The following is a 25,447-nucleotide window of genomic DNA, read 5'->3' as shown; positions in this document are numbered from 1 at the left end:
CTGCCGCCAGGTGCTGTCCAGCCCAGCTTTTCCACCCGGGGAGTCGAAGTACGCAGGGGATCTGAGGACAAGGTAGAGCAGAGAGTCTGGGCACAGGGGGAGAAGCACAAACATGCTCAGAGTAGGTTACTGTGGGGTAAGTGGTTGGAGTCTAAGCATTTAGTCTGCGTCAGGCACTATTCTAAACCCATGAAGATCAGCAAGGCCTTACGTGTAAGCCACCATTGCGTATAGAAAGAAAGGCTTAAGTACAAGAGGGGATTTCCCAGAAAAGCCAGTATAATTGTTCTTTGGGGGTCGGGTATGGGTTCCTTGAAATCTACCCAGATGGTAATTATTATACTATTACGTGTTTATCTGCATGTGCGTGCAGACACATGTGCATGTGTGCTGATCACACTATTCAGATCTGTGTGTGCTTGAGGAATCCTTTTATTAGAAACAGTCCCAGCAGCGTTAGCACACAGGCTCTCCTCCTTCTCCCTTTGGAATGGTAACGCAGTTCTCTATGGAACCCCTGGTTGGCAAAGCAGCTCCCGGGAAGGCCAGCCCTCAGCTGATCCTGACTAGCCACTGGGTGAATGCGGCAGAGCCCAGCTTGACCACGAATCTGTTACCCGATTCAAGCAGCATGCACTCAGTTGCTTAGAAATGTCATTGCACACACTGCCAGCTTTTAGGCAAGAAAATTCCTTCCTTCCAGAAATCCAGGGAGAGGCTTTGTCTCTATAAAACAAAGCCCATTGAGCAACTGGACAATGTTCAAGTCTCTGGCATCCAGCCCATGACATGACTTTTCTCAATCTGCCTCTTCATTAACACAAGTAAAAATTATGATGTGAGCTCTAAACCTGGACACCCACATGCCTGTAGGCACCAGGGGCTCAATCAAAAATGTTATCTCCTATTCAAGAACATCGAACAGTATCAGGACACTGGTTTGGTTAGCATCCATGTTAGAATGGCTGAATACATGAACTCACGCTGCTACAGGATTCAGTTGTCTCATTCAATAAATACTGTGTGAAACCCTGTGCCAGACCCAGAGAAAGTAACTGTGAATGACCAGCACAGCCCTGCCCAGGCTTTGAGCTGATGCCATGTACACGGGGAGTTTTACAACAGCCTGCCTTCATCAGGCAGAAAGATCTTTGCAATACAGTCCTGCAGAAACAAGGGAGAAGCCATCTTCTTTCTGATGTTCCAAGCCCGCGTCTACATTCTCCTCACAGTGAGCTTTCAACTTGCTTTTGTGCTGTGGCTCTAACTCTTGTTTGTCCTCTACCTGAAATGCCAGCCTGTCCCCTTTCTGCTAGCACACATCCTCCCAGGGCTACCCTGGCAATGCGGTGTCTTGCTCACAGAAGCAGAGGTGATGGGCGGATGCCTTGGTGGAAACGGAAGGGACTGAAGTCACCAGATATGAACAAAGATGAAGGAAGAGAAAGCACGATTCTGACAAATTAGAACAAATGTCCCCTATGAGGTGGGCTTGCTCCAAGCAACAAGCAGGAATTATCGCCTGAGAGTTGTGCCATACACGATTTTTACTTTCAATGTGGTGGGAAAGAGAACGCCATTCTGAGGTCACTGAAAACTGCGTGTGGTGGAAAAATCTATTACCAAATTTTAAAACACAATAAAAGCTTAATAAAGGGTCCAGTTACAAAAAAACAAGTCTATAAAAATCAATAGCATTGTTTCACACCAGTAATACCCTAGAAGGAAATGTAAGGGGAGGAGAGTGCCCTAAACATTCATAATAACATAAACAATAACATAACAATAAACAATAACATAATAACAATAAACAATAACATAAACAATAAATATGAAACACCAGAGCCATTCCTCTGCGGGAGATGAAGCCCCAGGTGAGTGCCTTCTGATCCCCGAGCACAGAGAAGATGTAGAATGCTCCTTAAGAGGAGCAATGGATGCCTCAGCCACCACGGTCCCTGTGGTAATTCTCATTGTGCTTGTATTAATCGCGCGGGTGTCTTCATTCCCTACTTTGCTATAACCTGAGGGATGGCGAAGGCTCTCTGCTTTACTCCCTGCTGTGTTCCCAAAGACATCCTACTTCTCGGTACCCAGCAGGTGCTCCATGCTATTGATTGGACTCAAGAGTGAAGAAGAAGAGGGTGTCACACCTCAGTTGCTGTGAAGGGAATCCCAGAGGAGCTGGGGTTGAGTGCTGCAATGCCGAAGGAGGGTTTTCAATCCACAGCGATTCTAAGACAATTGGGAATCGAATTCTCCCCACACAGTTTTCATGGGAAAAAAATGTGAGTCTTAACCACATTCAGTTATCATTCCTGGCCCTGAATAGAGGTGTCCAATGCTTCCAAGACCAACAACACTGCTGTGACACTAGCAGGGTGCTCTGTCTTGTGTAAGCCATGTTGGGGGACAATGGAGCTCCTGTAATTGTTCTAGAGACTTCCTTGGATCACAGTGATGTCATCACAGGGCTTCCAGAGTTGGTTACTTAGAAGTGTATATGAAAATGCTTGTTAGTTGAAACCACACTAACCCTTTCTATCTTCTCTGACAATAAGGGTCAGAGAGCAGTCAACATAGTATGGGGTTAGGTATAGGTCCTAGACCCTGCCCCTGCCATTGGGAAGGAAGGAAGAAGCCGCTACTCTGAATCACTCAGGAGAGAGTAATGAGTCTTTCGAGAGAAGCCCAAACCCCATTTGTAAAGTTGTGTGTGTGTGTGTGTGTGTGTGTGTGAGAAAGAAAGAATATTATAATGGTCCATATAGAAGATAAAGATTTGCTGTGAGGGAGAGGATGTGAGCAGAGAAGAAAATCAGGGAACAAACAAGTACACAGAACACGGAGCCCACATGGTGGGAACAATTGTAAGGGGTTTTGGAGGCAGAAGTCTCAAGGCTCCATTAAGTCAGGCACATAAGCAGACGGTTGCATCAGTCCAGAAACAGATCTGAGTTCCACATGTTGATCTCTGCAGGGATGGGAAACAGCTGGGGAAGGGAAGAGCACAGGAAGGGTGTGGGCTCTGCCGAAATTAGAGAGTATGTGGGAATCTCAGATTCCAGGGGTTCACACCTGTAATCCTAGCCAGGAGATCATGGTTCAAAGCTAGCCTGGTCAGAAACATTTATGTGACTCCATCTCCAGAATAAGCAGCAAAAAGCAGGGCTGGAGGCATGGCTCAGGTGGTAGAGCACAACTCTAACAAGCCAGCCAAGCAAGTACAAGACATTAAGTTCAGACCCCTATAGCAGGAAAAAAGAATCCAGGAAGCTACTGGGAAGGGCTTCAAAGGACAGGAGGATCACTTGGTGAAACTTCCAAGGGTGTTTCAAGAAAGCACATCTGATTCACGGCCACCCTAAGAGTGGTAACAGGTGTGTTCATTCCAGGCAGGACAGCTCAGAAGCCTGCAGCTCAGAAGCCCAAAGCATTTGCAGTCTTGTCCATAGTGGAAATACAGAACATAATGTCTGAACAAAAGAATTTAGAATGTTTGAGTTGAAAAGAGCTGGCCTATGTCTTGGAGAACAGATAGGCCCACACAGGCCCAGATGTGGGCCTGCTATCTGTTAAGAGAGAAGAATTCAAATCAAAAGATAAATATTCTACGGAGAATAACTCAGCCCAGTGTAAGAGGACTATTTGTGGCAATGAATAGTCTTTCCATGAGCAGCACAAGCTCCGGTGTTAGCACTGGGGAAGGGTGGGCGGAGGAGGCCAGAGCCCAACATCCAGTGTTAGAGGAGGAAATGAGCTCCGTGTCTGTGTGTAGAAGAGAGAGGGTGCTTCCATGAGACCCTCCACGTCAAACCCCCCACGTGCAGCAAGTGAATACCTCTGGCTCCTCCCATTACTGCTCCCTGTGGGGAACGAAGGCCTCACAGGCAGGGCACAGCCCTCTTTGAACACTCCAGGAGTGTCTGCATACCCACGCTAACCCCCAGACACACAAGATGCTCACTGTCAGGGGGGTTCTTCCACAGGGAATGTTTCCCGAACACTCACTTTCCAGGTCCCCGATTCAGTGCCATAGAGAAGAGGCAACATGAGTTCTCCTCTCTACAAAACAACTCCCCGAGGCCCAAGAGGACGGTGGGATTTCTGTGCACCCAGGAGGATCATAGGGGCAGAGTCCAAGGAGACCACTACAGGGGCCAGCATGAGAGATGCAAAGGCTTCTTTGTATCTTTCTATGCAAGGGGCCAAGGGGAGAGGCCCCAAGTCAGTGACCACAGTCCTGACTATAGTGACAGTGGCCCAATGACAGAACTGGCACCAGCCACCATGGCTGGAGGTCTAACCACAGCAGCTCCTGCAACCAGAGCGACAACCCAGGGACGGCTGCAGTCCTCGCGGGACTGGGAGCAGATTTCATGGCCTTGGGCAATGAATGCTCCATCACCTCTGCCTGGACCTCAGGAGGAAGCAGATGCTGGCGTGAGGGCTAGAATGGAACTGATGATGTCACCCAAAGCAATGCTTTCTGCAGGCTAGTAGCTAGAAAAGGAGACTTTGAGTGTCCACAACCCTCAGAAACACCCAGTCTTAGAAGTGATGGATATGCCAATTACTTTGCGCATTGTTAAAATGACACACTGTAGACAATCAATATGTGATAACTAATTGTACATATTATGTTCTCATTAAAAGTTAAAGAAAGGGAGGGGGGCTGTGAACATGGCTCAGTGGTAGAGTTCATGCCTAGCATGCACGAAGCCCTGGGTTCTATTCCTCAGTACCACATACACAGAAAAAGCTGGAGGTGATACTGTGGCTCAAGTGGTAGAATGCTAGCCTTGAGCAAAAGCAGCTCAGGGACAGTGCCCAAGTTCTGAGTTCAAGCCTCAGGACTGGCAAAAAAAAGTGTTTTTTGTTGGTTTGTTTGTTTTTAAAGAAATGCTATGTTTTTTTAAAAAAATTACCTTAGCTAGGCACCGGTGGCTCACGCCTATTTTCCTAGCTACTCAGGAGGCTGAGATCTCAGGATCGTGGTTCAAAGCCAGCCCAGGTATGAAAGTCCCTGTGAGACTCTTATCTCCAATTAACCACTCAAAAACCAGAAGTGGTGCTGTGGCTCAAGTGGTAGAGCACTCACCTTGAGCTGAAGAGCTGAGGGACAGCGCCCAGGCCCACAGTTCAAGCCCCATGACCAACAAAAATAAATAAATAAGTAGATTGCCTTTTTTGTGTTGCTAATGCTCTTGGTATTGTTTTGCCTAGTATGGTACCCTCTCTCCCATCCCCAAGCTGGGTAATATAACGTTAGAATCTCATAAAGTGCTCAAGTACCATGCTTCAAGTACCATGAAACTAGCACTCAAATGATCCAAGGCCTGGAAGAACGGGACAACTAAACAGGATTTGGTAGTTATAAAGAGCAGCCTGAGTAGCAATATTGAGAACTCGGCTATACACAATTTTCTGGGTTTCTGGGCTCAACAGCATAGGAAAAGCATTGCTAAAGCATTGCTTAGATGGGCATGAAAAGGATATTGACTCAAACATTTCTGGTTTATATTAAAAGAATTCTACAGCAAAAGCATGTCATCAATATGAAGCTGACTTGAGTCTCTTTTTCACATGATGGAGTTGAAAACTTCTAAGAGGAAAAACAATGAGAACGATGTAAACTACTCGTATTATTATAAAGTGAAATGATTATTTTTCTACTTCTATAAAAGTTAAAGGCTAAAATGCTCTCAAGGACAAAACATCTGGGTTTAAGAGAGAGTTTGACTAATGGAAAAAAATGTTTCATGCTACCATTGGCTTCCAACAGTGACAATGCAGAAGAGGGCTGGGACAATGGTTACCAAACGAACACTGCGCTCCGGAGGAGAGCAGGATGAAAGCCATCATCCAATCCGTCATCTTAAATACATTAGCTTTGCTCCAAACACAGACATCACCTGAACACAAGATAGCACTCTAAATGGTGCTTTCCATCACCTATTAAGTGACCTTTGTTTCCTCTGAAGTCCCACAGCTTTTGAAAGGAGGGAGCTTTTACAGATGTCTCTCTCCCTCAAAAGGGGACCAGACCATTTGATACGCAACTATTCTCACTAACTTATACACACACACACACACACACACGCACACGCACGCACATGCACACACACACGCACGCACACACGCACACACACGCGCACGCACACACACACGCCGTCGAGTTGTTCTCATTTCCTATGGCCAACTGGCCTGAATAGTCTACCATAGGCCCCAGAGTGCTCTGTCCCACCAATTTAGCACCTCTTGAGCATACAAATGAGAGACCTCTCCTTAGTTTTTAAAATCACCAGGAAGGATTCCAGTTGGGTGTCCTGAGATCAAAAGTCCATGCCTGGGCCAATCACTGAGTCCAGATTCACCTGTTTCCTAATTGGCCACTCCATAAAAACTATATTGCAAGTGGGAGAAACAGAAGTCTCTAGAAGGGGTAGACTCTCTTCTTCCTCTTTCCTTACAAGAGCACAGACACAAGGTACCAGGAACCATAGCCATGCTGCCCAAGTCGGTGATCACAAGTCACACACGGCCTCTGAGCTCTGAAATGTTCATGAAACGTGAAGCGCAAAGATATACTAGAAAATGTAAAGAAGTCTCTTAAACACTGGCTTATGTTAATTATATAATGAAATACATTATTTTGAATCTATCACATCATCAAACACATCATTAAAATTAATAATTTAACTTGCTCCCCTTTGCTTTAGTTATTTTTTTATCAGTCATGGGGCTTGAACTCTGGGCCTGAGCACTTATCCCTCAGCTCTTCAGCTCAAGGCAAGCGCTCTACCACTTGAGCCACAGCGCCACTTCCCCTTTGCTTTAGTAAATAGCTATCAGAACATTAAAAATCACAAATGTAGCTGTTATTCGACTGTGATGGGGGATGGTTGCTCTCTAAATCATGGATATAAAGCAGTGATGACAAAATTAGCTTCCATTCTTACCCATGCACATCAGTAGCATGCTCAGAGTGTTTAGCTAGTGTTCATATCTTTACACTTGCCAGGGTTTATTACTTCTTAGACATCTGCAAACCGTGTCCTAAAGGGAGTTAATTATATGAAAGATCACCACCCATCTCTTTCAAGAGACACCCAGAAATAATCAAAGCACACAGTTGTAATTCATTGGGTTCCAAAGCCATAGGTAAAGCCACAGTTATAACGCAAATGTTCACACGATCTTAGAATGTGGGTTGGGTAAGTGCAACGGTGAGCCAAGTCACACGGGTACCTGTTCAATGTCATGGGTGTCACAAAGATTCCTGACTCTGGATAGCTTCCTTCAGACAGCAATCTCTTTCTCCCTGCACCAGTAGCTTGATCAATCTTCACAACCTTCCTCTTTGATGCCAGCCCATTTTCTACCTGTGACCCATTTTTCTGTGGGAAGCCAATTTAGGATAGGAAAGGGAACGAAAGCCTGCGTTGGAAAATCCATTGGCTATCGCTCAGAATGCGTCAGATGGGAAACAAATGCAGAGAATACAGTTCTGCTTCTCTGACTATAGAAAGCACTCAGGACTTTGCATAGCTCACCTAGCTCCCTCTGGCAGCCTGGGAGGAGATGAAGGCAGATCTCGGCCTTTGGACTGGCAGTGGAAGGATTTACAGATGCCTATTTTAGTTGAAGCCTGCCCCCCTAAAAGCCTGTGACCTAAAAGACACCCTCCAGCCCTCCTACCTTCTGGTCTCTGCCTCAGTTACATAAGGAGCCATCCAAGGATATGAGGGCCAGCAGCAGCATGACCTGCTTACATCACTCCTGAGACTCTCCGCTCCAATGAAGATGAAATGCCAGGGCTTGCCACGGCCTCTGCGGCCCTTATGAACCTGACTCCAGGCAGCTCCTTCCTCTAGCTGTTCCCAGCTCTGCAGACACGCAGGCATCCGTGCACCTGGAGGAGATGGAGCCGGCCCTGCCCTGAAGCTGGTGGTCAGGCAGGCCCCTCTGCCTGGAGCCCGTTCCCTGTGATCCCTGACCCCCACCTCCTTAGAGGGACCTGCCTGGATCCAGTATTCCAACCTGGGCCAGTACCCACCACCTCCAGCCTCAAACATATGCACTGATCTTAGTTTCTTCAGGACATTTCTAGTCATCTTTTATCGGCTTAATGTCTCCCTTCTGATGAAGTACATGCTTTTGGAGAACAATAGGATTGCAAGCGATTGTTTCTTCCTGATTTCCAGTATTCTGAGACATGCACAATATATGGAAGTAAATGAATTTCACAGGTGGATACACATGCCCATACATACATCTCTCACACACACACACACACACACATACACACACACACACACACAGACTTGGGAAGATGGGAGACTAATATTAGTATGTAAAGACAAGTTAGATAGATGAACTGTAGCAGCCAAATATTCATGTATTCGAATTACCCAATGGAAAGTCATGTCACGTGGGTCATCTGGGAGAGAGTGTAAACCCCACAGAACTCAACCAATGGGGACCTGGGGGAGGAGCACTGGGGTAAACTGCTTGTTGTAACAGCTCCAGGGCATGCACACCCAGCAGACACCGGATCTTACAAAGCCACCTCTGAAGCCTCCCTTTGCTGCACTCCATGTCTGAGTCCATCCACTGAGTTTGGACAGGTGAGCGTTTTCCACAGGGAGAGTGTCACCCAGACACAGACAGAATGCCACATAAAGATGAACCTCCCAGAGCCAACGAAGACCAAGGGCCACCAGTCACTGGCAGGAGTCAAGACCCAGGCATGCAATGCGGGAAGCGGCCCGCACCCGCGCCACCGCGTCAGACGCCCAGCCTCCCGAGCTGTGGGCGCTCCTGTTGAGGCTCCCAGAGCCCCCAGCACTTGCTAATACAGATGGCCCAGCCGGGTTCGCAGGGCAGGCTGCCGCCCTCTTCCTTTCCTCTAGCGCATGCCCCAGAACACAACAATGAAACCCCACCATTGCCCCAAAGGAGCAGAGCCGGGAATGGATTAAAAGCTGAAACAGGAAACACTATATTGCTGAGAAGTTAGCCACCAGTCTTGTCCCATTAAGACAAGCCAGGGGAAACTCTCCCTCTTCCCAGCTCCTCTTCCTTTCAGCTCCTCCTCCTCCTCTCAGCTGCTCCTCCTCCTCTCAGCTCCTCCTCCTCCTCTCAGCTCCTCCTCCTCTCAGCTGCTCCTCCCTCCCCTCAGCTGCTCTCCTCCTCTCAGCTGTTCCTCCTCCTCTCAGCTACTCCTCCTCCTCTCAGCTGCTCCTCCCTCCTCTCAGCTGCTCCTCCTCCTCTCAGCTGCTCCTCCCTCCTCTCAGCTGCTCTCCTCCTCTCAGCTGTTCCTCCTCCTCTCAGCTGCTCCCCCCTCTCAGCTGCTCCTCCTCCTCTCAGCTGCTCCTCCCCCTCTCTGCTTCTCCCTCCTCTCAGCTGCTCCTCCCTCCTCTCAGCTGCTCCTCCTCCTCTCAGCTACTCCTCCTCTCAGCTGCTCCTCCCTCCTCTCAGCTGCTCCTCCTCCTCTCAGCTGCTCCTCCCCCTCTCAGCTGCTCCTCCCTCCTCTCAGCTGCTCCTCCTCCTCTCAGCTACTCCTCCTCCTCTCAGCTGCTCCTCCCTCCTCTCAGCTGCTCCTCCTCCTCTCAGCTGCTCCTCCCTCCTCTCAGCTGCTCTCCTCCTCTCAGCTGCTCCTCCTCCTCTCAGCTGCTCCCCCCTCTCAGCTGCTCCTCCTCCTCTCAGCTCCTCCTCCCCCTCTCTGCTCCTCCCTCCTCTCAGCTGCTCCTCCCTCCTCTCAGCTGCTCCTCCTCCTCTCAGATACTCCTCCTCTCAGCTGCTCCTCCCTCCTCTCAGCTGCTCCTCCTCCTCTCAGCTACTCCTCCTCTCAGCTGCTCCTCCCTCCTCTCAGCTGCTCCTCCCCCTCTCAGCTGCTCCTCCCCCTCTCAGCTGCTCCTCCTCCTCCTCTCAGCTGCTCTCCTCCTCTCAGCTGTTCCTCCTCCTCTCAGCTGCTCCCCCCTCTCAGCTGCTCCTCCTCCTCTCAGCTGCTCCTCCCCCTCTCTGCTTCTCCCTCCTCTCAGCTGCTCCTCCCTCCTCTCAGCTGCTCCTCCTCCTCTCAGCTGCTCCTCCTCTCAGCTGCTCCTCCCTCCTCTCAGCTGCTCCTCCTCCTCTCAGCTGCTCCTCCCTCCTCTCAGCTGCTCTCCTCCTCTCAGCTGCTCCTCCTCCTCTCAGCTGCTCCCCCCTCTCAGCTGCTCCTCCTCCTCTCAGCTCCTCCTCCCCCTCTCTGCTCCTCCCTCCTCTCAGCTGCTCCTCCCTCCTCTCAGCTGCTCCTCCTCCTCTCAGATACTCCTCCTCTCAGCTGCTCCTCCCTCCTCTCAGCTGCTCCTCCTCCTCTCAGCTACTCCTCCTCTCAGCTGCTCCTCCCTCCTCTCAGCTGCTCCTCCTCCTCTCAGCTACTCCTCCTCTCAGCTGCTCCTCCCTCCTCTCAGCTGCTCCTCCCCCTCTCAGCTGCTCCTCCTCCTCCTCTCAGCTGCTCCTCCTCCTCTCAGCTGCTCCTCCTCCTCTCAGCTGCTCCTCCTCCTCCTCTCAGCTGCTCCTCCTCCTCTCAGCTTGTCAGGTGACCCCTCCCTTCTGCCCTTAGTAGGCGAATGCCCCAGTGCGGGACCAGGTCTTGGTGCAGGTCAGTGCTCAGCAGGCATTCACTTCCTCTTCCTCCAGTTCTTGGCAGTTCTGTATCTAAGTAGCCAGGTTTACTAGTGTTAGATGCCCTTCTGGTCTTAAGAACTCAGAGACAAACCCTGCGCCCTGAGTACTGACAACCTGAGTTTCTCACAAGTTCAAACTAAGCAGGGCAGAGAAATAAACACCGTGGCATCAGCACAGAGTCACAGAGGGGGTCACAGGCCCTGCCTGGAGAGGACCCTGCCACAGAGGGGACAGGAGAGCAGAGCGGAAGGCGGAGCGGGAGTCACCCCTTTGGAGCTTTGAAGCTCCACCACCATCGCCACGCCGGAGGAGCCAAAAGGCACAGACCGGGCAGTGAATTCTCTGAGGCAGCCCAGCCGCCCCCAGGGTGTCTCTCCAGGTATTTTTATCATTGATTGCCACAAGAAGAGCTGCAAATAGATGCTGAGAGAAAGAGCTAGGCACTTTGAAGTCATCGCATGGGCCTAAAGGGTCATAACTATAATTGTGGCCACCAGGTCAGCAGCGCTGAAGAGGTCAAGGTCACAGAGAAAAGATTGGCAGAAGTGAGTGACTGACATTTGGAGTGATTCCAGAGGTCTAACAGCTTTCTCCAGGGGAAAGTAGCCAGGACCCAGAGAAATAGAAAAATCCTCCAACCACCCCCAGACAGGTAAACCCCACCACCAGTCCCTGATAGGAAAACCCCACAACCAACCCCCGATGTGTCATACAAAGCTTTGCAACACAATCACAGGACTGCAAAAAGGCTTAAAAAATGAGAACCAGATGCAGATGCTGGCAAGGAAAGTCTGCCCTGAAAAACATCCTGATTCAGCAGGGATCCCTGAAGACATGGGGTTCTCCAAGTGCTGTCAGCTGTGGGTGAGGAGGGAGTCATTTCCCGGGGTCCAGAGGCCAGGGCTGTTGTCATGGTAGTATTCCCTTTCCACCGTGTGTGGACTGTGGGAAATGGTGACAGTGACAGTGGTTGCCCAGATGAAGGCACTGCCCCCCGCAAGTGTGTTGCTGGCCAGCACCCCAAAACCAGACCAACACGAACAAGTGTCTCCAGGAAGATCCATGATGGTGAATTGCTCACTTGACTAAAAGACCCTCTTGTACAGGAATGTTAGTATTGATAAAATGGGAAATGCACAAGGAGCACTTCCAATGCAAACGGAAACATCATGGTAGCCTTAGGAAGAGCAATTGTGTGACTTAAAAAAAAACAAACAACATCTCAAGCTGAATTGGCTTTTCCCCGCTATGGGCCAACATTATTACTTGAAAGCACAATGGGCAAATTAGTGTTAATCAGACTTGAATTGGCAAACACTCAAAATGTACCAAGTAAGCATGCCTTTCCAAGGAACAGTGTCTACAATACATGTTGCCCTTGATGAGGTTGTGGGAAAAGTGGACACTAGAATTATGGAAAACTCAAATCTGTCACCAAACTCATCACCACATTGCTTCCTGAAATTTTCCGATCAGATGCATGATGATCAAGTGAGTTTGATGGCTGGATCTTACTTAGATAACAAAATGTCCACATATACGCGATTTTCATAAGTCAGTGTCTGGTATTTCCCACATGACCAACACATGGCATTGCAAAAATCACTCGTGCACGAAATAGCCAGTATTTTAATGTAAGAATATACATCTTCATTAATATGGCCTCAGGTCCTAGACTGTGAGTAATCTTTTGGTATTACTGAATTTAGCACCTGAGAAACCCATCCCAGGGTCCCACACGTAGCTCAGCAGGTACTCAACTACTTAAACCACAACCCACAACCACAATCCTTCTCTTCCCCCCACCCAGGTCCTAGGGCTCAAACTCTGGACTCCAGGTCATGGCTTTGAGCTCCCTTTTGGACAAGGCTAGTGCTCTACCACTTGAGCTCAGCACCACTTCTGGTTTTCTGGTGGTTAATTGAAGATAAGAGTCTCGTGGACTTTCCTTGCCTGGGCTGGCTTTGAACTGTGATCCTCAGATCTCAGCCTAGCCTCCTGAGTAGCTAGGATTACAGGCATGAACCACTGGCGCCTAGCCAATCATTTTTTTAAAAACATTTTTGTTTGCTTTAGGGTCTCACTTTTAAGCCTGGGTTGACTTATCATTTAATGAAATGTCTCCATTTTAACATGGTAACTGTTGACCTATGAAAGCCACATTTACAAGGAAAGCTTCTGGGCTCCCTGGCTCTCCACCTCCCAAGTAGATAAGATTACAGGCTTGCACCTCAGTGTCCAGCAGAACTGCTCTTTAAGAAGCAGCCGCTGACTGAGGTTTGCTGCAGTATTGAAAACAAGCCACTGTCCCCTGCAAAGCAAGTTAACAGCCTGCTTCCTCCCCTCCCGCTTGTGAGGAGCCAGAGTTCCTCTGCACATGTTAATCCAACAGCACACTGAGGCAGACAGGATGCAGAAGCAGAGAGGAGACCTAAAAGTGCTTTATTACGCAAGACATCAAAAGGATTCGTGAAAAAAATGGAAAGTAATGTCACTCTGGTCAAATTTTCCTGGACTTGGAGACAGGTATTTTTCATAAAAACGTGTCGTTATGTTTATGAAGTAAATGGCAGTGGAAATATGACATCAGAACCTACTCTGTTCATTTGCCTGCTTGCCTCAGGGTAGACAGAGCCCACCATCCCACTAATCACAAAACTACAGAACGCTTTCCTAGCTCCACAGGTTATCACCATATCAGGAAAAGACCTGCACTGTAACAAGGGATTCAAAGCAAAAGCACAGCAAGCCTTAAACTGTTCCAGAAGCCCCTAGGAAGACCCAAAGACAACACAAGGACATGGAGGTTTCCCCCCTAACACCACAGCTAGAGCAAGTAGTAAACAGCCTAACACTGCAGCTTCACCCCACAGAGCTACTGACCTCAGTTCCTTGGCTGGGCACCTACATCACTCCAGGCTTTTAATAAAAAAGTTACAGAGTGCTACAACTCAAAAACGGGGGAGGAGGAAACGGCAGCATCTGAACCAGACAACCTAAAAAAGTGAATTAAAAAATTAGGCAGAAAGATAGAAATTTGAAGCAAAGAAACGAAAAGAGACACTTAAAATCAGAAGCATATTCAACATAATGTCTAGAGAGCATCGCTGCTGCGTTTGCTCACCCTCTGTCCCACCATTTCTGTGCTCCCCCAAACAGTTAAACTTACATACAAGACAAAAGGTACAGAGATCAAAAGCAGTGGCAAAACAGAGAGAAAAAGATGGCAAACAACAAAAAAGATTATGGTTTCCATTTCTTGGAGTTCACTCAAAAAGATATGTACTTATTATATGGCTTCTATAACTGTAATCGCTCTATACATCACCTTTACAATAACAATAAAAAATAATAAAATCAGAAGCACTGTAAAAAGAAATAGATGGTTTCAGTGAGTTCATAAGTATACTCAGGAAAGAATCAGTGAAACTGAAGATGTTTCAATAGACACACAAACTGAAATACAAAGAGACAAGTAATAAAAAAAAATGTAGAACAGACTATTCCAAACTATGAAGTAATTAATAAGGCATAGTTAATAGTGCATTAGAACAACACCATTTTTAACAACGTCAAATAGCATCGCATACCTAAGTTAAACAAAACATTGTTGCAACCCACCAAACATACAAACCCACCAAGCATCATTGAAAGAAAGTAAAATGCACACTTAACAAGCAAATATGTACAGTTCAAGATGGAAAGATGCTTTGTCTTTCCAAATTTATTTATAGATTCAGTAAAACTCTGATGAAAAATCTCAGAAAATTCTATGAAACCTGAAAAGCTGGTTTATGAAATGCCACTGTCCAGGACCAGCAAGGACAATTTTGAAGAACAAAGTTGTTGGTCTTCCATTACTAGAGACCAACATCTAAAGTTACAAAACTATGACAAATAGATAAATATGAAAAGACAGGAAAGGAGTTCAAAAATGGATCACACGAAATCATTTCACTTGCTAGAAAGGTTATATTCAAAGTGGCAAAGAAGGCTTGATTTTCTCAAAAGTAGCTACATTGAAAGATGTAATAAGCAACAAGTTACATTTTAAGAAACAAATCTTTTACAAAACTCAACTCCATTTATATTACAGACATAGATGTGAAAAGTAAAAGAAGGTTTCTAGAAGAGACTTCAAGAGAATATCTTCATGTTTATGGGTAACAAAAGCTTCAGTTGCCCTATCTGCTTTGATTGATGTATTAATAATGATAATGATAATAATAATAATATTAGCAGTACTGGAGCTCACCCTCGCTCAAGGCTAGGCAATATCTCTGAGCTTCTTTGGCTCCAGGCTAGCACTCTACCACTTTAACCACAACTCCACTTGCAACTTTGCTGGAGATGAGACTCTCACAGACTTTCCTGCCTGGCGGCTTTGAGCTACAATCCTCAGAGCTCAGCTCCTGTGTAGTTATGATTACAGGTGTGAGCCCCCAGACTGCAGCTTTGCTTAGATTTTCTTTTTCTTTTTTGAAATAGGGACTCACTTTTCCCCATCCAGACCAAGATCCTTCTATTGATGCTTCCCATGGTCACTTTTCCTGTTGAGATGGAGGTCTCCCCAGTGTTTTGCGTTTGGACCTCAACCTGAGTTCCTCTTACCCAGAGACAATGTTGTCTCAGATCCTGAGCACCTGGATTCACAATCACCAGCACCTGGAAACTAGGGGGAGAACGATGTTGAAGCGTGAGATGCTCTTCCCCTCGCCCCCCAGTTCTGTCTGCAGTGGTTTTTGGTGTGGCAGGGAACACACGGGGTTTCTTTCCCATAATCCACAGGTCCTTCCTCTTCCACCTTCTAGAGCTTCCAATGAGGAATCTGAGTACAGGGCCACTTTCTCTTAATTCTGGAAACAGCAGGTCAGCCCCCACCCCCACCCCTCCTACCCCGACCCATCCAAGCTTGCTGGGTTGCCTACTGGTCCTTGAAGAGCAGAGGTGTGGCCAACCCTGGCCAGTGTGTGTGTCCATGATGAGGTCACTGGAACCCACTGGCTGCTGCGAGGTGTGTGTGTGTGTGTGTGTGTGTGTGTGTGTGTGTGTGTGTGTGTGTGTGTGTGTGTGTGTGTGTGTGTGTGAGCTCTTACACTAGCATCTGAGTTATTATTATTTTTGTTCCCCATTTATGGCTATCAACTTTACATTTTCCTGGGACTTGATATTTAACTTCCACCTAATCCTGTCAGGCCACTAATTGGTGTCTGAGTAGAGCACACCAGCCCTTTGAAGATCTGTACTGAAGTACTCTGACTTCAAAATGGAATTAAAACGATTCTGCAGTTCCAGCCTAGGCTCTAATTGAATTCTCCAGGGGTCTGCCCTGGCGCCTGGCTCCGGCTGCCATCTGCTGCCCGTGCAGCTCTGCTCCGGAGCCTGGGGCCGGCGGGTCGACCCCCTCCTGCAGGCCAGGGTGACTTCCAGGTGTGGTTTTGTCTCGGGTTCCACCCTTGGAGTGACATCTGGCTACCACAGCGATGAGACCTGCCCCTGTGTGCTCTTGCTGCTGGCCCGGCCAGGATGTATGCCCGAGGCCCAGGGCCCTGCCATCAGCCAAGGGCCTGACTCCCCTTGTAGCAAGGCTGTGGTTCTCTTAGTCTCCCATGTGGTCCTCTTGGATGACCTGACCACCGACCATCTCTTCCCAGCTCTACAAGGAAGGAGCTTCTCACACAGGGCACACAGGAAGAGCCTGGCTCTCTTTCTCTGATCCTTCCTTTTAACAATGTGTTTATTATCTTCAGGTGGTTGACCTGGGAGTTGTCATTCAACAAAGCAGCTCTGAGTACAATACGTCTCCCACCATGTTACCCTCTTCAGCATTCCCACTATCCCACAGCATTCCCCTTCTTCTCCTCTTCATTCATTCATCCCCCCGTTCACCACACCTCACCCCTTCGAAGGACAAGGTTCCCAGTGTTTATTTTTGTTTAACTATGATTTTGCCTTTCTAGGGAATCATACTATTTGAGTTCTTCCTTGAATCTATCATATTTGATTTTTCTTTCTTTGTGAGGGTACTCATTTAAAATAGATACTTCTTATAACTCTATTTTCTACATTTTTATAGACCTAGTTCTGGAAAAATTCTTTTCCTGTAGGCACAATGCAGTTGGACAATGGCTAAAATGTCGCCCAACAGTGCGTGGGTATGACTAGAAATCATATTCTTTATGTGTTTGACCAGCAGCGGGGGAGGGGAGAGGTTGAGGACTGGTGTTGATGTTGGATCTAGAACTGGCACAAGAGTACAGCCCCTCGGAAGGCTAAGGCATCCTCTCAGTATGGCTCTGCTGGGGTCAGACATGACAGTAGGTTGGCAAGGTTCGCTCTGGTTTTGTAAAGTTCCTGCTCTTGCTAGCTTGCCTCCTGTCCAGCCAATGGATGACTTCATTGCTCCTGTCTCAAGATTTCCCAGCTCACATTGGCCTCTTACTGAAAACCCGAGAGCTAAGTGAATTGCTGGAAGACTGCTGGTCTGCGCTGCCTGTCGCCAGGGTGTGTCTGTCACCTTCCCGCCCCCTGACCTCCTTATCTCTTTTCCTTCAGACATCCTTTCTCTTCAGTGGTCACAGGCTTGTTCTTTGCTTTGCTCTACCCTGCAGACACACTGAGCTGGACGCGGCCCTTGTCATAGTTTACATCCATTTGAAGAAAATCAGGGAGCCCTGGGTAGTCTGCTTTGGTTATTGCTCTTAGTGATGTTGATGTTATATGGGGAAGTAGTATAAGTTTACTAGACCAAGGGGCAATGGAATCCAGAAGAAAAACAATTCTGAATGTTTTCACATCCGCCCCAGACAGATCTGTCTAGGTGCTGGTTAGCTTCATCTTGCTATTGAAATACCACGTGGGCCTTATGTGCCTGGGTGGATAAAGAGTGGCAGGCCAGTCCCCTGCTTGCTTCTGAAGGGACAGTCGCTTCTTCAGATTGAGGAGGTTTCCTCCTGGGGCTCAGTCTTGTCTATGTGGAACGGGGAGGGACAGGAGCGGTAGCAGCCAGCCTTCTTGTTTTTCTTCCACCTGAGCATGACAGTGAGGTCATTAGGAGATTGTCAAACGCTTCGCTCTAGTGGATTCTTCAGGTCCACAGTTGACATCAAAGATTTTGTCTTCAGAGGGAGGATAGACTCATAGAGGTGCCATTTCCCCATCAGAGGCCAGAGAAACTTTTTACCACGGACCTTCTTGTTCAAGCTGCGAGTAAACAGACAGTGTAAATGGACTCAGAGATCATTTTGATCGATGAGATCGACTGTGGTTCCAGTTGAGAGCTGTTAGAAGTAGCTCAGGAGGTTGAGCACAGGAAGAAGCACAGGAATAAGGACCCCAACCTGAACTCAGCAAAGGCAAAGTTTAGTTCTGCAGAAGGGCGTGCCATAGCCAAAAGTGTGGACAGCAAACAGCAAGCAGGCAGCCTTCTGCCTTCTTATCCCTGACCCAGCGGGCCCCACCCCTCTGCTCACATTGAAAGGATGTAGCTGAATTAACCTTCAAGGAGCTTCTAACACAGGAGGTCTTAAAGTACTAGGGAAAAGTACTAGGATGTATGTAACTAATTGTAGTTAATCTGACCAAAGCAGAACCCTTCAGGAAAAAAAAAGTCAATTCTCTCAAGATTAACAGAAAGGAAGCAGACTACTTGGATACAAAAGATGCTTTTCTCACAGAGCTATTAAATAAGGTACAACTCAGACGACAGAACAGTAATCATCTCCCAAAGGTATCTTCTGCGATCTCATTTACTTCTCTGAGAAACACCAAGAGACCTTCAGTGGTCCCTCACTCCCTTGTGTTTATTCACACCCCACCCCACCCATCACTCCATGCGTAGGCTCAAAGTATCCACCCGTCCTGGGTGGATGATGAAGTGGACTTCATCAGTTCCAAGCAGTTTCACTTCATGCACCATCAATTTCCATGTTGGTGAAAACCACAAAGACTGGGATGGTCTTGTCATCAGAGTTGTCATTGAGTCTGGGGGCCAGAAAGTTCTTGGTCTCACTGGAAAAGAACTCAAGAATGGAGCAGATGAAGTAATGTAAAGCAGAGGCAAAGCTCATTCTCCGGATGGGAGAGGAGAAGGAGGGCTTCTGGAGGTCCCAAGACTTCAGGCTTTCTTGAAAGGGGCTCTGGGAACAGAGGCTGGGAAGCCCCAGAAAGCAGGACCAGTGTGTCATTGCCCCTCAGAGCCTGGGCTTGTAGCACCAGTATCTCCTGTATGATGGACAGGGGAGCTCGTGGCTTTGGACAGTCAGCCGAGGTCTGTTATTTGGGATAATGGGCTGTGGGGAGCTACAGGTGAGCAAGACCCTCTTATATGTCACATGCCCTTCTGCTCACACCAGCAGCTCAAGATGTCATTCCTTATCAACATCTAAGCCACCCCTGGCAGCCATGAGGTTTCCTAATTCTCCTGCCTCACCCTGGAATCCATCCTATTGCCCTGGTCATTTGGCTGAACCTCCATGGTTTCCTTGATGTAAGCTGCCAGACAAAGATACCTAATGCCAGGATCACTGACAACTTGACGGCATAGATTCCCAGTGCCAGGATCACCGAGCACCTCTACATCATAGATATTCAGTGCCAGGATCACCAAGCACCTCTACATCAGAGATACCCAGTGCCAGGATCACCGAGCACCTCTACATCATAGATTCCCAGTGCCAGGATCACTGAGCACCTCCATGGCATCCTACGGCTTGCTGGGATGGCATCCATTGGATGAGTCTGATGGAAGGGGGTATCTGCTGGTGAAATTGGGTATCTGCTGCCCAAACCTGACTTTAAACAAAGCAAACTCAGTTATCTCCTTATATTCTAAACTAGTCCTTGTTTCATGCTGGATAGCATTTTGGGTTTTTGAAATGATGCTGCCTTTGACAGTTTCCTCCTCACACATAACTACATTGAATTAGTCACACCTACAGAGACCAGAAATAGTTTTGTATAGATACAAAGCCATGTAGAAAATAGACTCCAGAATGCTATGGGTTTTTTTTTCTTTCTGCCTTTTGTGCTGGCAAAGTGCTAGAGAGTTTTCTGTAGTTCTTAGGCTCTTTGCTATTTTCCCTTTCTGCTTTTACTTATCAGCCCTCATTTTTAAAAGAGGAATATTATGTTTTAAATTTAGAAAATAACTCCACTGACTCATTCCAATGCAACAGGACAACCCATTTGTTATTTGGGTCCAAGGTTTTTAGAGAATTCAACTGCTCTCTTGAAACCAATGTCCTTTGTTGACCTCAAGATACAGTCAAGACCTACTGTTGCAGGAAGTGCTCAGCCAGGGCAGGTGGAGGCCGGCAAGGATGCATGTTGCAGGGGCTGGATTTCTTGCATAGGGGGACGCTGTCTCCTTCAAGGAAGAGATTTGCCAGCATTCTTCACCTCTGCAGAGTGCCAGGGGGAACTCCACGTAACTGCACCCTCTTTCCAACCCGGTCTAGAAATGCTCAGCATGTCTTCACGAACTGGTTCTCGCCCCTGGCTTGGGCTCTGTCTCCAAGGACAGAGTCTGACACAGCCAGTGTCGGCCCTGTGGTCGGGGTAACTGTCTTCTTGGCCATCTGGCTTTGTTCTTCCCTCTTGCTCTGGCTCTCCAGTATCCTCACCCTGCCCCCGATCTCCCCTGCCATTACTACTTAGCATGTCCTGTGCTTTGAAAGAACTCGCGTGTGCTGCTTAGAACAGAAACAGCAAGCTTCTACTCTAAACTAATGATTGTTTAGAATTATTAAATGCTAGAAAGCACAGATTTGGAATGCCCAGAGAAGGAAAGTGATAAAAATGTGGTGTCTAGAGGAGAGGCAGGGTCAGGCGCTCCAATGGGCCCGCCCGCCAGGAAGCTTCCCCCTCATGGGGAACATAGATTTCCCAAATGCTCTACTTCTTGTTAGGGGTTTTCAGCTACAGAGGGTGGCTCCTGAGTTGGCTCAGCCATACAATGTGATCAAAGGAGAGTGAGCCCAGAACAGAGCATGTGGGTAGATTCTCCTCAGAGGTGTGCACCCAGATACTTTGTGGATGGAGAGAGACTCTGGGCGGTGAAGGGCCATACAGTGGTCCATACAGCGCTAGGATTAAACCTAATGGCACAGTTTTAATGAGATACTGTAAGCTATCAAAATTAACTCTTTGCAGGTAGCGAGCAAAATGAAGAATAAGAAGACAAAGGCACCTGTCATCATAGTTACTCAGGAGGCTGAGATCTGAGGAGCACAATTCGAAGCCAGTCCAGGCAGGAAGATCTGTGAGACTCTGATCTCCAATAAAATACTCAGAAAAAGCCAGAAGTGGTGCTGTGGCTCAAGTGGTAGAGCATTAGCTTTGAGCAAAAAGCTCAGGGACAGTACCCAGGCCCTCAGTCCAAGCCCCAGGACCAGCAAAAGATAAACAAATAAAGGCAAGGTGTAATGTTGTTCTGGTTTGAGTGTGCTCTTATGCTGTCCCCGCTGATATACTAAGTTGGGAGGTGATGGAGACTTTATGAGGGTTGACCTCTCTAGAAAAAGTAGGTTGCCATGGAAGCTACATCTTGGCCCCGCCTCTTCCTGTATTCTTTTTCTGATTCTTGCTCAGCATGCTGTGAACTGCTCTGTTCTACCATGCTCTCTCTGCCATGATGGACTAATGCCTGGAGCCATGAGCCAAAGTACATCTTTCCTCCTTCAAGTTGTTTTATAAGGTATTTTGTCCCGTTGACAAGAAACATAACTATTGCGTGCATCCAAATCTCTGAGTTTGATGGTGGTTCGTTGGATCAAAATGCCACAAAACTGATGCTAAATTCTCTGAGCAGAGCTGGGAGCACAGCAGGGACTTGGAGAGAGTTTGAGAGGGTACGAGGAGCGGTGTGGCGCTGCCTGGAGGAAGGGGATTTTTGCATAACAGTACAGCTCAGAGCAGAATGCATCATCAGGAGAAGAGAGGACACCATCACACTTCCTAATTCTACAATCAAGAGCCAATCAGAACGCTGGTGGCTGATGAGGGTCTCGAGACATCAAGGAAACACAGATTCAATTGAGTCAGTAGAAAACTCACTCTAGATAAAGGGTGGAGCCACTGAAAGTCTTTTCCCAAAGGAGAAAGACATGAGGGGGAGAGGGAAACAATGCGGAGGTTTGGAAAAATGGAAGACCAGCTTAATGGTACAATGTGTCGGTACAAGGCACGATATCTTTCTCAGCGTTAGAAGGAGTTCTAATCCTGACTCTAAACATCTAATGATTGGCAAGATCCTTATCCTATATAAGTCTCCATTTCTTGTTCAATAAGATAATAAGATGATGATGATGATGATGGTGATGAAGATGAGGCCGATGATGATGGTGGTGATGGTCATGATGATGGTGATATGTATGCCCATGACTGTGGTTTGATAATGATTGGGCCTATTATTAGATGAGATAATGTGTGGGAAGCACTTCACATTTTGGCACAAAGGTGCACAGCTTCTACTCCCGGTGAAGGAGAAGGGGGACATTTTTGGATTTGATCACTGAAGAGTTACTGCAGGAAAGAAAGCCGGAAGGATAGACACAAGAGTCTGGAGCGGCCAGTTAGCCACTGGAAGCCGTTTGTTAGTACATGTATTCCTTTACTGTGCTAATGCTTAGTTAAACTCACTCTCTGTACAGCATGGCACTGAGAATGGGAAGCAAAATGGATTGAGCGCAGCCTCGTCATCAAGGGGCTTGTTGTCTTCGCAAGAAGGAAATCTATAGACTTCTGTTTCTGAAGCATGACTGGCAGCTCCTGCTGAAACAGGTGAGTCCTGAATAAAAGACAGATGAATAATAAAGAAATAGATAAATTTTACTGTTAGGCTGGCAAACAAAGCTAGACATACACCTTAAGTTAAGCAGTGTCCTCAAAACACTAACGTTGGGTGGGGACGGGAGGGAAGAATGGATAGAGAGAGCAAGGGAAGGAGAGACATGGTTCAAAAAGATTTGTGCTCATTACCTGAGTCATGTAACCATAACCCCTCTGTAGACCAACTCGACAGTAACAACACACTAAAAATCTAATCATGTCCACACAGAATCCGTTGAGGTGACCTTCCTGGGAAATAGCATCTTTGCAGTTGTAATCAAATTACGAGGAGGTCATATGGAGTGGATGCGGACCGGTCCAACCACTCTTGTCCTTACAAGAAGAGGGGACCTCAGTAGTGGGGGAACCATGTGAGGCGGGAGCCACAGACTGGGAAGATGCTGCTGCAAGCCAAGGACAGCGAGCCTGGGGGCCACCGGAGGCTGGGAGGGGCAGGGAAGGGCTCTTCCCCGGAGCCGTCAGAGGGAGCAGGGCCCTGACTTCCATCCTCCAGGACAGAGAGGACAAATCCCTACTGTTCCAAGTCACTCAAGGGGTAGTGATCTATTGTGGCAGGCCTCTGGAAAATGATACAACACACTTGACAGCCAACCTTACAGGGAACGTGGGCATGCAGAGAAGCAATTGGAGCGTGGAATCCAGGGCCCTGGGGAAACTCAGGGAACCGAGCCTTAGGGAATTCAAAGCCCAGAGGCCACCCAATGAACTGAACAGGAAGCTTCACTCAGTGCGTAGATGTGTGGATAAGCCAGCAGCAAGACCTCCTTGCCAAGGGCACTGACGGGGGAGTGGTCTGTCTCCCAACCTGTTGTTGAGTGAAGAGGAAAACATTCGCTGATCGTGTGTAGCCCCAAGCCAGCCTGTGCCCCCCACAGGCTGCATCTGCTTTCACAGCTCCTGGGTGGTCTGAGAGCTCTTCAGCTGAGGAGTTAAAGAGGCCCAAGATCATCATCTTAAACACCTGTGGTACCTGGAGACGACCGTGCATGTTTGTCCCTGTGTACCACCAACAGCCTGACATCAAAGAATTCCTAAAAAAGAAAGTGCCAAAGAATAGGGCACTTGTTTTACAAAGCCATAGACAAAAGGAAGCAGGGCAATGTGACCCCCCAAAAGCAGAGTCCAACAAGAAGTTTTGTTTTGTTTTTTGGGGGGGCTGTTTTTGTTTTCTTTTCTTTTTGTTCTGTTTGTATGTCTTTGGGAGTGTAAGGGGAGGCACAGAAATGGAGGGACAAAAGGTAAAAAACACAGCAGTGGCATCCACTGGACGCTAGGTTGAAAATGAGCTGCACAACCTGTGGGTGGGGGATAAGAGACAAAAACTGGGAGGGAGGGAGGGATGGAATGACATCGTCCAAAAAGAAATGTACTCTTTACCTGACTTATGTAACTGCAACCCCTCTGCCAACCTCCTCTATAATAACAATTTTAATGGTTTTAAAAAGCAGAGTCCTCAATCAACTCTATGAGACCTTTGGAAACTTTAGCCACTCAATCCCCTGACAGAATAAAGTGACCTCACCAAGTGACACAAAGTATGATCAAGGAAGTTTTAAACAATACGTAAACTTCTAGGACTAATAATTCAAATTTAAAAAGACAGACACAGCTGGAGATAAAATTAGTGAGCTAAAAGATAGTTAGAGGAAATCTTCCATATAAAAACAATGCAAATCAAAAGAGATGAGTCAACAGGCACTAAGACACACTGAAAACCTCGGAGCTGGAGTATCCACCGTTCTTCAAGGAAAAAAGATGCAATATTCATAATGTTTAAAAATTGAAAAGTTGAATGAATTCCAAGCCAAGATAAATAAAAAGAAATGATAGTGCCATTTCCAGGACTCTGAAGACAATGAAATAAAGGCCCACAGATGTCGCTCCAAAGAATGGCAGAAGAAAACAAGGAAATAAGGAAAGCCAGAGGCAGTGGGTGATAACTCCCATAAACTGGGGGAAAATAATAGTCTAATAAACTTACATAACCTTTGAGATTCAAAAAAGATAGCTTTCAAGATTGAGGTCAAGATAGGGTCATTTCAGATTCTCAAACACAGAGGAAATTTTCTGCCAATAAACTTTACTGATAGAAAATATGGCGGATGTAGTTCAGACAAAGGACAAGGAATTGCACACTGGTGATATAAAACTAAAAAACAACTGTAAGCAAGGACACAGTTAAATATGCTGGTGTAGCTAAACAAAAATTGACTTCATCAAACTGCAATAATGTCTTTGGTAACTCAAAAAAGAGAGAGAGAGATTGATCTAATATGCATCATGTGTTGTAGAGAAATAACCCGTGTTGTAGTGTCTTATTGCTCTTGAGTGTTTAAGTGTTTTAAATAGTGTGTTTTCATGTTAAAGTGGATTTCTATAGTAAATACCAATAGAAGGGAAGTAATTTGTCTCACAAGCTGCGGTGGGGTGAAGGTAGGGGTGGAAATGAACCACAAAGACTACTCAATAATAAACCAAAGAAAGGAAGAATAAAGAGCGAAACCAGAAAGCAGTGATTAATAGAAAACATAAATAGTATAAATAAACCTCATCAATTTCTATGAGCATACATTAGTTATGTAGGAGGGGACTTCACGGAGACATTTCCACACATTTACAATGTATACTAACCAGTCTCATTCCTCTATTGCTCTCCTCTTTCTGCCTCTTAAAATGATTTCAACAGGTTTTACTGTTTGGTTTTCATACACGCAAGCAACCATATTTATCCTCTTTCAGCCAAACCCCTGCTAGTACTCCCCCAAAAAACTGAATCTGTGGCTCTTTGCTGTCACCCCTAAACCCCTAATTATCAATAGCTTTCATTGAAGCACTTTATGCAATATAGCAGTAGGGTTCTTGCTGTTGTTATTTAATCCAGGTTATATTTTTAGATGAGACCAGATTCTTTTAAACCCAGCTACCT

Source organism: Dipodomys merriami, unplaced genomic scaffold (genome assembly GCF_024711535.1).
Source record: "Dipodomys merriami isolate MVZ:Mamm:240054 unplaced genomic scaffold, mDipMer1.0.p SCAF_1, whole genome shotgun sequence".
NCBI classification, from domain to species: domain Eukaryota; kingdom Metazoa; phylum Chordata; class Mammalia; order Rodentia; family Heteromyidae; genus Dipodomys; species Dipodomys merriami.
The sequence above is the reverse complement of the archived record's forward strand: the minus strand, read 5'-3'. Positions refer to the sequence as shown.